The sequence below is a fragment of the Somniosus microcephalus genome, chromosome 16 (assembly GCF_052327205.1).
Source record: "Somniosus microcephalus isolate GS21.2 chromosome 16, FLI_Smic_1.0, whole genome shotgun sequence".
Taxonomy (NCBI): Eukaryota; Metazoa; Chordata; class Chondrichthyes; order Squaliformes; family Somniosidae; genus Somniosus; species Somniosus microcephalus.
The window spans coordinates 47910030-47919207 of NC_141002.1; positions in this window are offsets into that span (position 1 = coordinate 47910030).

Here is a 9178-nt window from a genome sequence, read left to right on the forward strand (position 1 = left end):
CTTGGCCATTGTGTTCAGCTAATGTTAAAGGGGAAAGGTAAAACTGCAGGTAAGTAGCACTACAAATAAATGCTTATCCACTGAACAGCGTCCTGCTCTATATTTCTTTTAAACATTTTACTTCATTTGGAAGGTTCTGTCATTGAGCACAGAACACATCCATTTGGTGCAGCACTGGGTGGAGCAGACATACTGGAGTGACATACGGCAAGAAGATCCACACAGCTGATGCACAGAAGTGGTATTCACAGTGACTATACCAGTAGACCAATGTGCGCTCCATCCCACAACTCCATGGTGCTTTATACCTGTCTAAAATCAAACTGGGAACAGGATCATCATTTGAGTTCTGATTTATTTTTGTTAAAAATAAAAATTTAATTGGGGTGCATTGATAATGCAACTTTAACATTCCTGTGAAGCTATAGTATGATTCCACCCCAAATAGCGAGTGCTTCTGCAAACAAAATACAGAAATAACCAGGGGACAACATGAGGAAACAGATTTCTTTAGGCAAGTGAACCTTTGGTATTGGTTTTTTGAGAAATTTCTGGAGCAGCCCATCCAAAAGCGGATAGATGGTAACCCCATCAGTTTAATACTTCATCCATATTTAATGTGGAGTTCGCAAGATCACTGGATAATTATGGATCAGGAAGGCCATTCGCCCCATCTTAATTCATCCATCCAGACACATTTACAGTCCCCCTAGAGCGGCATCCAGTTGGTTTTTAAACTATTCCAGGGTTTTCACCTCCATTACACTACCAGAAGGGTGTAAAGAACATCCCCATAGAGTCATCGAGTTATACAGCACAGAAAGAGGCCCTTCGGCCCATCGTGTCCGCACCAGCCATCAAACCCTATCTATTCTAATCCCATTTTCCAGAACTTGGTCCATAGCATTGTATGCTATGGCGTTTCAAATGCTCATCTAAATGCTTCTTGAATGTTGTGAGGGTTCCTGCCTCTACCACCCTGTCAGGTAGTGAGTTCCAGATTCCAACCACCCTCTGGGTGAAAAGTGTTTCCTCAAATCCCCTCTAAACCTCATCTCAGTCCTAAATCTACATTTTACTAGTTGGACCATATGGGCCCTTGTCCTACTTTTGCAATGTAATTTAAAGTACTAATCCAGCTTTTACTTCTTCTGTGCCCTCAACTATGTTATATACAGGAAACTTTGTGATATCCGGCACCGACGGGACCGAGCTGTTGTCGTCCCATCAAAACTGCCGGACAAACCAGCGCTAATGTTAAAACATACGGAGCTTTTGAGCTCCGTATCTAGCAACAAACCCTGTTGCTTACAGCTTCTAAACAGTCGGCCGTAGCTTGCAAGTGTCTCTGTAGCTAAGCAACAGCTTTAGCTAGACCTTGCAGAGCCTGACTGGTGAAAAAAAAGCAACGAAAAGAAAAAAAACTTACTGAACCGACTCCTGAATTTTGCCGGTGGATCGAGCATTCCGGACAGTTAGCCTCCGGATAAACTGAAGTTTCCTGTACCTCTGTAAGATCAATTCTCAGGAGTCTCCTTTCTAAGCTGAAAAGCCCATGCTTCAACAGCATTTTCTCATAGCTCAGACCTTTGACTTTAGCAATCAGCCTCATGGCTCTTCCCTGCTCTGCAACCTGTGCTTGAATGTCTCCCTTGAGGCTGAAACTTGGGTTCTTGAGCTGTAACTTGAGGCTGCCCAACTCCCAATACTAATTCCTTGTAGGACCCGAACACTCCATTAAATTATGCTTAGTTGTCAAGACTGAAGAATTTATAAACACATTTTAACAAATTCGAGTGAAAGGATTAAAGAATAATACAACAAAAGAAAGAAAAAAGGGAATGTTAAAAAGAGAGTGAGAAATGGTGAATTATCATGTTTCTTAGAATTGTCTCATACAATGAATTGCTCTGAAGTCCTGTGACTGTTGTTATGTATGCAAACTGGTAAATTGTTTGATAAAACTTGTTGGCCCAAAAAACGGGGCTTTAATTTACAAGAACAAAAGTCTATAAATCTGGGAAACCAGTTTCTAAAGTGCCTCATTTTGTTTGAAATAGGCATTACTGAACATTTTTGAAACTTGATGTGTATTACAGATATCAGCAAATGCCAGACTAACTACATCGACTGCGATTTGTTGTCAAAAACTAGCAAACATCACTAAAATAGTCAATAAAGCTCCAGAATCATACAAGTGGACTGGCATATTGATTTTTCATGTTTAACAAAATAGATGATAAAAGTATTTTCCTGGTGTCTTGAGAGATACAGATATTTCCCAGGATATTTTGAGGTGCAAAAGTGTCCAACAAATTTGCCTGACCTTACAAGCCACAACAAAAATAAAAACACTCATGTACATCAGGGTAATGATGGAATTTCGATGTTCTGCCATATTTTTGAGGTATACCAGTAATTACAGATTGTGGATGGAGGAGCTGATATGCAAGAGTAAAATAGTTTGTGTGTTTGTGATGGAGGAGCTGATGGATGAACTGTGCACATGCTGGTGATGGAGGAACAGGTAGATGGACTGTGTGCTTGTGTGCAAGCTGGTAATGGAGGAGCCGGTATTTGACAGGAAGAGGGACTCTACATGCCAACCTGGGAATCTTACAGGATCAAAAAAGGTGTGCATCTTCAAAAAGCTGACAACTCAAAAACAGTCCAGAAAATAGATCTATGACCAGTAGTTACATTGAGAATCCAGTAACCTTATTACAACTTAGTTATCTATTACTTGCAAAGCAGAATGTTACAGCAAAAATTGCTGGGATGTTTCCTCATTTCTTGTGGGGAAATTGAGGTCTGTTGTAGATATATATCGGTACTCTCTGTTGCTAAAGCCTGGTTGTTTATCTGGTTGTCACAATGTTACAGAGGCACTCTTCTCACCCTATCCCAGTTCACAATGACACTCATCTTCTCCTTTCTCACTCTCCAGTACATGCTGACACTCTTCTCCCTCTCCCCATCAGCTCACAGCGGTATTCACCACCCCCTTGCCCACTCTTTCTCTCCACCCTCAATTCAAACCTTTAAGCTGCACATTTCTCGAATGCTCTCCTGACTGTTATTGCATCCTCTACCCTCTGTAAACTTCAGTTTGTCTGAAATATTCCTGCCATTATCTTATCCTGCACCAAGTCCTGCTCAACCATCCCCTGACTTTGCTGACCAACATGGCTCCCAGTCCCTCAACACCTCAAATTTAAAATTCTCCTATTCATGACCTTGAACCTCCCTACCTCTGTCAACTCTTCCAGCCCTACAACCGCCCCCCCAAACCCAACCCCAGAACTCTCCATTCCTCTGGCTCTGGTCTCTTGTGCAATCCCCTCCCTTTGCCCCAAATCCCCTCCATAAACCTCTCTGCCTCTCCACCTCACTCTCCTTCTTAAAACTCAGCTCTTCGACCAAGCTTTTGGTCACCTGCCTTTTGTTCATTTGTTCTTTATAACTTTGACATGTCTTGGGATGTTTCTTCTACATTAAAGGCACTATATAAATGCAAGTTGTTGTTACCATGGCTGGGATGAGAGAGAGCGGTTCTGGTGCAGCCTTTATAAAGCTACTGCCAGTTAAAAGGCAACATCACTTTTCAGCAAGATGACAGAAGAAGCAGTATCAGGTGTGTGAGCAGCTGGCAGGGCCCCAAGTTTTCCAATGTGTCCACGAAGATGCTGCTGGCAGAGGTGAGGGCCTAGAAGGTCCGTCTGATAGGCATGGAGGGGAGGAAGCCCCATAAGAGAGTGGTGAAGGCTGTCTAGGAGGAGGTGGCAGAGGCAGTCAGTGCAACCTCCACCACCCCAAAAACTACTACACAGTGCAAGAGGTTTGATGGCCCTTCAATAACCACAAAACTAGAAGTTATAGACTTAAACAAGTTGGCTTTTAATCACTAAGATCAAAGCTAACATCTCAACACGCCGACTGGTTCACAGGAATGAGTCATACAGATCCTGGGATCTTTATGTAAGAGAAGTCAGGGGCGGAGCCAAGAGCCAAGACCTGGAACCTTCCAGGTAAGTCGGGAAAGAGGAAGTGAAACTATACACCGTGGGCGAGGGTAATATACATGAGTGCAAAACAAATACAGAATCAAGACAAACAGATTTCATTACATTCACCCCTTCTATAGATTTAGTCCATCGGGGTGATGTTTCTTAAAAGTTGGTATAAGTGAGTCTGTCAGGAGGTTTTGCAGTTCTCAGGGATCGACGCAAAGCCGGTTGGGGTGCCTCTAGCGGAGTGGATTCTGGTTCCTCCGCTGTCCGGGCCTCCGCAGTGTCTTCCAGGTTATCTGCAGTGTCCTCCAGGTTAAAGTTGGGTATTGATACCTCTGGGCGTCCTGTCTCTTTGTAGTGTAGGTCTTCATCGGGTAGTCTCCCATCGTTCTCTCCGCTCCCCGAGGGAGCGAGGTCTTTTATGGAAACAGTATCCTCTTGCCCGTCAGAGTATTCGATATAGGCGTACTGAGGGTTTGCATGGAGGAGCTGTACCTTTTCCACAAAGGGGTCCGTTTTATGGCCTCTCACGTGCTTCCGCAATAGTACTGTCCCCGGAGACGTCAGCCACGCGGGTAGAGATATGCCCGAGGTGGATTTCCGGGGGAAAACGAACATCTTTTCGTGAGGGGTAGCATTAGTGGCAGTACATAACAGAGACCTTATGGAGTGGAGCACGTCTGGGAGGACTTCCTGCCAGCGGGAGGTCGGAAGGCCTTTTTACTTTAAGGCTAATGTGACAGCCTTCCAAACAGTAGCATTCTCCCTTTCCACTTGCCCATTACCCCGGGGGTTGTAGCTAGTGGTTCTGCTAGTGGCTATCCCCTTCGAGAGCAAGAACTGGCGCAGCTCGTCACTCATGAATGACATCCCCCTATCGCTGTGTATGTAGTTCGGCATGCCAAACATGCAGAATAGATTACAGAGACACTTGATGACCATGGCACTGGTCATGTCTGGGCCGGGAATGGCGAAGGGGAAGCGGGAATATTCATCAATGATATTGAGGAAGTATACGTTACGGTCGGCAGAGGGAAGTGGTCCCTTGAAGTCCAGACTTAGGCGCTCGAATGGCCGTGTGGCTTTGATAAGGTGTGCACGGTCAGGCCTGTAGAAACGAGGCTTGCATTCCGCACAGATGCGGCAGGCTCTGGTCATTGCCCTGACCTCCTCGATGGAGTGGGGCAGATTGCGGGACTTTATAAAATGGTATAGTCGGGTGACCCCTGGGTGACAGAGGTTGTTGTGGAGACCCTGTAACTTGTCCGTATGAATGCTGGCACACATTCCCCGCGATAGGGCGTCTGGGGGTTCATTAAGGGCTCCCGGCCTGCACATAATATCATAGTCGAACGTGGATAGTTCGATCCTCCACCTGAGTATTTTGTCATTCTTGATTTTCCCCCTTTGTTTGTTATTAAACATGAAAGCCACCGACCGCTGGTCGGTGAGCAGGGTGAAACGTTTGCCGGCTAGGTAGTGTCTCCAGTGCCACACTGCCTCCACTATAGCCTGTGCCTCCTTCTCGACAGAAGAGTGCCTGATTTCAGGTCCCTGAAGGGTTCGGGAGAAGAAGGCCACAGGTCTCCCAGCCTGATTGAGGGTCGCGGCTAAGGCAAAGTCTGACGCACCGCTTTCGACTTGAAAGGGAATGCATTCGTCCACTGCACACACTGCAGCCCTTTCAATGTCCTGTTTAATATTGGTGAAAGCCTCCCGAGCTTCAGCTGATAGTGGGAAGGACGTTGATTTAATGAGGGGTCGGGCCTTATCAGAGTAATTGGGCACCCATTGGGCATAATACGAAAAAAATCCCAGGCACCTTTTTAAAGCTTTGGGATTGTGTGGCAGGGGCAGTTCCTTTAGGGGGCGTAATCGGTCAGGGTCCGGTCCAATTACCCCATCTTCCACCACACAGCCGAGGATACAGAGATGGGTTGTGTTGAAGACACATTTGTCTTCGTTGTAGGTTAGATTCAGCTTTAGGGCAGTTTTGAAAAATCTCACAAGATTTAGATCGTGGTCTTGCTGGTTGTGCCCGCAGATAGTGACATTGTCCAGATAGGGGTAGGTAGCTTGTAGTTTATTCTCGTCAACCATGCGGTCCATCTCACGTTGGAAGACCGAGACCCCATTTGTTACCCCGAAGGGCACTCTGAGAAAATGGTAGAGGCGCCCGTTCACCTCGAAGGCGGTGTATGGGCGGTCCTCCGTTCTAATGGGGAGCTGGTGATACGCGGATTTGAGGTCGATAGTCGAGAAGACTCGGTATTGCGCAATCTGGTTGACCATTTCTGATATGCGGGGTAAAGGGTAGGCGTCCAGCTGGGTATAAATATTAACAGTCTGGCTGTAGTCAATTACCATCCGTTTCTTTTCGCTATTTTTAACTATGACTACTTGGGCACGCCACGGGCTGGTACTGCATTCAATAATGCCTTCCCGCAGGAGTCTGTCCACTTCCGCCTTGATAAAGTGTCTGTCTTCCAGACTGTACCGTCTACTTTTGGTCGCTATGGGCCTACAGTTCGGAGCGAGATTAGCGAATAAAGAGGGGGGGCTGATTTTTAAGGTTGATAGGCCACAGACTGTGAGTGGCGGCTGGGACCCGCCATATGCTAGCGTGACTCTTTCGTGGTGGCACTGGAAGTCCAGGCCCAAGATTACATTAACACAGAGTTCTGGCATCACGAGGAGTTCAAAATCCTTGTAGTCCGTGCCTTTTACAGTCAGTGTTACCACACAGTAGCCCAAAATGTCCGAAGTGTGGGGCTTAGCAGCCATAGCAATTCTGCTCCGTGTAGGGGTTACCGTTAATGAGTGCCGCCGTACCAGGCTAGGGTGGATAAAACTCTCGGTACTCCCACAGTCAATTAAACATTTAGTTAAATTCCCGTTTACCTGTATGTCCATCATGGATTTTGTCAACGGGTGTGGCCTGGATTGATCCACCGTGATCGAAGCCACTGTTGGGCCCTGGGCGGCCGTTGAGTCGGGAAAAGATGGCGGATCCCAAGATGGCGGCCCGCACAGCACGCATGAGGCGGTGACGGAGTTGGAAATCGGATTCCCCCTGCAGACTTTGCTAAAATGCCCCTTTTTCTTACATTTGAAGCATGTAGCGTCCTTCGCTGGGCATCGTTGTCTGGGGTGCTTGGCCTGGCCGCAGAAGTAGCATTTCGGGCCTCGAGACATTGCCGCTGTAGTAGGACTCCTGGGTGAACTTCTGTGTGGGGACTCCGGCGGCGTAGAGCTGGTCTGAGACCTGGATGGGGAAGATGGCTGATTCCAAGATGGCGGCCCGCTCGGCGCGCACGAGGCGGTGAGGGCCGCATGGCCGGAAGAATAAGAGTCAGAGTTTCTCTGGGCCACATCCAGCGATCGCGCAGTGGCCACTGCCTTTTTTAAGTCCAGGACCTCCTTCTCCAGCAGTCTCTGCCGGATATAATTCGATTTGAGGCCCGTGATGAAGGAATCGCGGACCAATTCGTCAGAGTATGCGTTGGCCGTCACGGCCTTGCAGTTACAGTCCCGGACCAGGTCCTTTAGGCCCTGTAAGAAATCGTCCATTGATTCCTCTGGTCGCTGCCTGCGTGTAGCCAGCAGATGTCTGGCGTACACTTCGTTTACCGGCCTCTGGTATTGGGCCTTCAGGATAGTGATGGCCTCCATGTAAGAGGTGGCGTCCCGGATGAACGAATAAATCCGATGACTTACGCGAGTAGTCAGTAGACTCAGTTTATCTACCTCGCTAGCGGATGAGGCCCCCGCGAAGAGTTCGAAGCACTTGAGCCAGTGTCCAAATTGATTTGATGCTTCAGCAGAATGTGGATCCAAGTCCAGACGCTCTGGTTTTAGGAGTCGATCCATCCTAGTATTCTTTAGTGATTAAAATTGATGGGCCTTCAATAACCACAAAACTAGAAGTTATAGACTTAAACAAGTTGGCTTTTAATCACTAAGGTCAGAGCTAACATCTCAACACGCCAACTGGTTCACAGGAATGAGTCATACAGATCCTGGGATCTTTATGTAAGAGAAGTCAGGGGCGGAGCCAAGAGCCAAGACCTGGAACCTTCCAGGTTAGTCGGGAAAGAGGAAGTGAAACTATACACCGTGGGGGAGGGTAATATACATGAGTGCAAAACGAATACAGAATCAAGACAAACAGATTTCATTACAAGGTTCAATGACCTCATAAGGGTGGCCAATGTAAGTGAAAGCTCTGGTGTCAATACACACATCCTCTACCACTCATACAGCTACACTCAGCTTCTTACCTCTCAGGCTCTTTCCCTCTCACCTCCTGGGTGTTAGGGAAACCTTTCCAAACACTCAAGCACCTCCTGTACTTGCTTGTATTGAATGTTTTACCTGTCTGATGCTAGGCAACTCAATGCTGGTTTCCTTATTAATAAAGATAGCAGCCAGGAGTTTCTACTTCTCTGCTCAGCAGCCAACGATTTCCCACCCAAACATTTTTATGGGTGAAAAATCACAGGCTGGCAAATGCAGAACTGGGATATCTTGGCCATTGTGTTCAGCTAATGTTAAAGGGGAAAGGTAACACTGCAGGTAAGTAGCACTACAAATAAATTCTTATCCACTGAACAGCGTCCTGCTCTATATTTCTTTTAAACATTTAACTTCATTTGGAAGGTTCTGTCATTGAGCACAAAACACATCCATTTGGTGCAGCACTGGGTGGAGCAGACATACTGGAGTGACATACTGCAAGCAGATCCACACAGCTGATGCACAGAAGTGGTATTCACAGTGACTATAACAGTAGACCAATGTGCTCTCCATCCCACAACTCCATGGTGCTTTATACCCGTTTAAAATCAAACTGGGAACAGGATCATCATTTGAGTTCTGATTTATTTTTGTTAAAAATAAAAATTTAATTGGGGTGCATTGATAATGCAACTTTAACATTCCTGTGAAGCTATAGTATGATTCCACCCCAAATAGCGAGTGCTTCTGTAAACAAAATACAGAAATAACCAGGGGACAACATGAGGAAACAGATTTCTTTAGGTAAGTGAACCTTTGGTATTGGTTTTACTTTTTAGAAATTTCTGGAGCAGCCCATCCAAAAGAAGATAGATGGTAACCCCATCAGTTTAATACTTCATCCATATTTAATGTGGAGTTCGCAAGATCAC